This window comes from Anser brachyrhynchus (assembly GCF_964034855.1).
Source record: "Anser brachyrhynchus genome assembly, chromosome: 2".
Lineage (NCBI taxonomy): Eukaryota > Metazoa > Chordata > Aves > Anseriformes > Anatidae > Anser > Anser brachyrhynchus.
Genome location: NC_137695.1, coordinates 76,795,480 through 76,800,992, shown reverse-complemented (window position 1 = coordinate 76,800,992; position 5,513 = coordinate 76,795,480). Strand labels below are relative to the sequence as shown.

The following is a 5,513-nucleotide window of genomic DNA, read 5'->3' as shown; positions in this document are numbered from 1 at the left end:
CACACAAATAAATAGTGGTTTCTTCCCTCTTTCCTGCAATTTAATTTAAATGGTTTTCTCTTTTCCCATTCAGTGGTAATCATTCATCCAATAAAGTGCAGTACAACCATCCTCTCTCCTTTACATCTAATATTTCTATATGTAGGAGATATCTTGTCTATCAGAGGCTAAAACTATTTCAAGTTTATTATCTTTTATGATATATTTTATGTGCAAGTCTGTATGAATTTAAAGGGGGAAAAGGCTTTAAAATATGTACACTAATGAAAATCTAAGCAAAAAAAAATGTACGTTAACTTATTAGATTTCTGAACAACTTTATCTAGGACCTAACATGAAATGCATAAAATATTAAAGTTATAAACATTTGAAAAAAAACAGCTGATGAAGACTTCACAGCCACCATGACAGAGAGAAACTATATTGACTGAGTGTTATGCCAGCTCACAGTATAGAGAAATAGCCCTGAACTAGTTGCTCAAATAATAAGTTATAACACCTACATCTAGGAAAATAGAAATTATGAAGCAGAAAAAAAATAAATAAAAAAGGGATAAACTCATCTGTCCCAGAGTTATCACAGCTCCCACTTAAATGTCTGCATCTTAAAAACATAACTTAAAAAACAAAGTACTTATTCTGTTTATAGTACTTTTCATCTGTCAATTATACCCGAGCAACTGACAGTAAGACTGAATATACAATGTGTATGCACAATGTGCTCATCAACCTGAAACACAGCTTGCATAGGGTGAAAAAAAAATCTCAGAAAAACAAAGACAATGTTATGTCAGATAGCACTGCTGACATTTTCCTGTAGCAATATGTTTTAACTCACTATACCTGTAAGTTACTAGTAATGGATGAGAATGACAGTCTAAGCAAGATGGATCACAGATAGAGTGGTTTTATTACATTGTCAATAAAGTTTACTTGAGAAGACGTATAAAAACAGAAGTACTACAGGAATATTATAGTTATAAATACACCTGGAAAATAGGTTTTCCTCATGGGACACGTATATTTTATACATTGTGGTATATAATAGATGACAGTTACCAGGTTCTTTATTTGGGGGAATAGAGCAATCAGCATTAAATGATATTTGTAAGTTTGTTTGGACGTGAGTGAGAAAACAAAAAGAGACCCAAATGTCTACAGTAGCTGCAAAACTTAAAGTCTGGAACTTCAACATTTTTAAATGCAACAACTCAGATTCAAAAATACATTTCACTTCATGTGGATATTTACATTTGAAAGTGGATTTCCTTCTCCCTGATAATTTGCTATGAAGATTTCATAGGTAGAAAATTCACAATATGTTGTGACAAACTGTATAATGATCATATTTCTGCTATAAGAAAATATATATGGAAGATCTTGACTATTGGGAAAGAAAGTATTAATTTATATAATTTATCTAGAACACAATATTATAAAAACTTGTGCTAATTGAGATTGTAAATACATATGGTTTTCTAGAGTACTTGTTCTCACCTTTTTTTTTTTTTAATTAAAAGTTTTCTGTAAGATCAGCTTCATTGTTGAATTACTCAGAATTCATAGATGAAAGAGAGCATTGACACCTTTTTCGTTTCAGTTTTGCATTATTCTTCATCTCTTCCTCCTACTTTGTACTTCAGATATTATGGGGCCCTCAAGCTAATATAACTAGTTATCATAATATTATACTAATGGCTGGTATTTACTTGATATGGTAAGGAAGAAAATTTCATCAATATCCCCTTCTTATTTCTTCATTCTATACAATCAATTTTTCCTTTAGAGCTTCATAATAGTATACAGAAAAAAAAGAGAAGAGAAGAGAAGAGAAGAGAAGAGAAGAGAAGAGAAGAGAAGAGAAGAGAAGAGAAGAGAAGAGAAGAGAAGAGAAGAGAAGAGAAGAGAAGAGAAGAGAAGAGAAATACAAAAAATACATAGCTAAAAATGAAATAATTTTAGGATTAAAAGTTTATATTCACCCTTTTTATTTTCCATGATTTATTGCATTCTTTACTGCATTAAATCATTTTTTATTACTGACAACTTCAGCAATTTTTTGGCCCTCAAATCAGTTTTCCTTCATTTTTTGAAATTTCTGGGAGATACAAATAATCAGGAATCATTTCTATTTCAATTCAAATGGAACATTACCCATTATTCCTCTATTGTAAATACCTCAAATATCTTATTTGCTATGAAACTCTGAAGTTCTCAGTGTCTAAAATAAGTCCTGTCAAGAATGTGAAAAGGTAAGTTTCTTCCTAATCATTCAGAGTTATCTGCAAGTTCTAAATATACAATTCATACCAAAATATACCAGATAATTTGTGATAGCTTATTAGTTCATGAAATACCAAGAGCACATAAAGTAAATTGTCTTACTTCTTAGAAAAAGTGTTAGTCCTATCCTTTATGCTATGATTTTAATGCCTGACACAGTTTAAAAGCTATGTTAGCAACCTGGAAAAGAGGCATCAACTGAAGAATATTTTCCAAGGTAATTGCAGACCAGCTGGACTAGGTATCTAGATCAGTGAACCCTCAAGCTCAGAAAGAACAAAACCTTTCTTTTACATACTTAAATGATACTTATGATAATGTAAGCATACTCTGGTGACAAATAAGACTGAAAATTGATGCAAATATTATTCACCAGAAAAAAAATAGAGAGACAAAGATAAAACATTTAAAAACAAACATACTTTTGTGAGCTTTGTTTTCAATACAGACAAATCTCACAGACTCAAAAACTGAGAAAATTAGGGAAAATAGAATTCTCTGATCTCATCCTTAGCTGTTTATAACTCATCACATTAAATGTGAATTCTTCTATAAGACCTTATTTAGTTATAGCAGCATTTCAGACTGATTTTCTCTTATTTCCATGCCAAGCAATTGCTTTCCTAGAAAAAGTTAGGGGTATTTTCAAGGCTTTATCAACTGTTTTTGCTGAAAATCCAGGATTTTTTTTGCAGTTGTTTCTCTTCACAGCCTCTCCAACCTCATTCATGGCAAGCTGGCTTCATGGAAAGTGTCTATTTCATCAGAAACATGAACATGAAGAAAAAGCATGAAAGGCACAAAGGAAAAGCATGAAATAAAACACTTGATATCATATGCAGCTTCTTCAGTGTTGTTCCCCCCCCCCCCCTTTTTTTTTTATGAGGTTAGGGCATCTGGATTGTATTTTCCAGTTTATGTGAAGATAGTGGGACTTACAATACACTAACACTCAGCAAGAGGAAAAACAGTTTATCACAGCTTTAACTCCATGAATCCAGCTGCTAGAAAAGAAGTGGGGCCTAAGACGAATGCTTCAAGTCACTACAAAAATATTTCTAATGTCAATATTTATTTTTGAACAGAAACATTTTTTTTGAGTGAAAAATCTTAAATAGCATCTAAAAACTCTTATTTTCTCAGCTTTTTCCCATTTAATAATCCCTGCTTTACATCCAAGAGTAAAGCTAGGTTTGTCCCATTTTGCAAGGGTGGTAGACCCAAAAGACCTATCAAAGGTATTGACATGAAACAAATCTTTATAGGTACCTTGATTATGAGAGGGTGACAAATTATGTTATCCTCACCCAAAGTGCAGTCTTGCTGTGTACTGACTGTGTCAGCAATGAGGAAAAAAACAATATGTCATTGTGCTATAAATAAATAAATACATAAATAGAAAACAGAGGATGCAACTTGATTATTCTTCAAACATAGTGGTGTTTTAACATGACTAGAATAAATTTTTATTGTTCTTCATCCCTAAAAAGAGGCTTGAATTCAAACACAACTAACCCCCCCCCCCCCCCCCCATTAAATTTTTTGACTCCATCTTCTTCTTTTGAGGAATTATTTGTGAGAAACAAGATAAAACCTATTTGAAAAACAAGCTCAAAGTGATCATAAAGTGTTTACAGAGTGTAACAGGCTTTATAAGACAGCTATTAGATAAAGTTATTTAGTATATGCTATTTTTATTTAAAAATAAATGTTTTGATTTTGCACTACTTTTTAGTGCAAAGCTGTTTTCACTATATCACATATACATGTTTTGTACCATATAACACTTCTAGAATTGCCAACTCAGATAGAGAAGTGAAATACAGTCTACATTTTTAGGGGGAAAAAGTCTTTATCCAAGGACATATGACGACATCATCCACAAAATTTAAAAAACAAAAAATAAAAAAATCATAATAGCTAAACAGTGTAAAACAATACAAAACAACACCACTCACTGGGCCGCATTAAATGTTACACTTTACTCCTATAGAGCTAAACTAACAATGAAAGAAAGCAAAGATTATGCTTGTTCATTGATCACAAGAAGATATCAAAACTGAAAGACTCAATGTTCATTGTATTGAAGTGTCTCACTGCAATTAAATTAGAACAGTGTTTTGTTTATTTTGCCTATGGTTTTGTTTATTTTCCACAGACCTATGAAATTTTAAGCATTAAGATATATTAAAATATTTATATAAAGATAATATTCATCCTATCTGCTTTTTTGAACCATTCCTCAATTAGCCAGTAGAACAAGGGTAAGAAACAGTTTACAGTGGCAAATAATAAGAAAGATTTTTTTTTTCCAGTTTGAAACTATGTTTATAAATTGTCAATGAATCTATGGGAATATACTATAGCATTCATTTCCCTTTTGACAGTGATACATGCTAGTTCTCAGCTACTTGAAATAATCTTTTTTCAGCACTAATATCAGGTTTAAATTTCAATTTAGAAATGTTATTTCTTTATTCTAGTGTTGCTATACATAAGCAGTTTTATTTTTCTACTGTCACTTATCTCATGTTAATTAAGCATAAAATAATCAAACCTACTGAAGTAAAAAGGCTTCAAATGAGAGCCAGCTTGTTTATAAGATTCTCTTAAAATATTCCCCTAATTAATATGCATATATTCAGTATTCCTTTTATGTTTCAAGGCAGAGCAGTGTATTACTTTAGCCAATCAGTTCTTAATTTATTATCCATACACAACTGAAAAACAAGATTTGCAACACATGGTGTGGAGTTGTGCTCTGTGATGAGGTGGAAGAGGTGTTAATTGATTCTGACTGACACAAAAGGTAAAGTGATTCAGATGTGCTTCTTTAGATAGTCCCTGAGGCCACATAGATGAGGAAGAGCTTCCTTCAGTCAGCTGCTGCAGCCCTGTGAATGTGAATATATCATGCAGGTACTTGCACTTTCAGAACAGCAAAATGTATGTCAGAAATACCAAACTAATTTTGGATATAATTAAGAATGGATAAATGAGGTTTTCTGAGTGCAATCATAGCAGCTGACAACGCAAGTTCTCCCAGTCTACAGCACCTGTACCCTTTCAGCTTCTTCACTCCCACTCAGATATTGTTGCCTCTTTAAGACTACACCTGCATTAACAAGTAATTTCATTACAAAGGGAACAGATTGGTGGATCAAAGCTATAGATAGTGAGGATCCTCATATGAAAAGAGCCTTAGGAAATATTAGGTCTAATTCCCTGAC

At 32.0% G+C, this 5,513-nt stretch overlaps 1 long non-coding RNA gene across 1 annotated transcript; it reads right to left on the bottom strand.

Annotated features, from left to right (window-relative positions):
- Positions 1–783: 783 nt before the first annotated feature.
- On the bottom strand, positions 784–4,948 carry LOC308191002. The gene is made up of 3 exons (XR_013947635.1): positions 4,845–4,948; positions 3,553–3,617; positions 784–3,038 (listed from the first exon to the last, which is right to left on the bottom strand). It is a non-coding gene; the product is annotated as an uncharacterized lncRNA (long non-coding RNA).
- Positions 4,949–5,513: the final 565 nt, after the last annotated feature.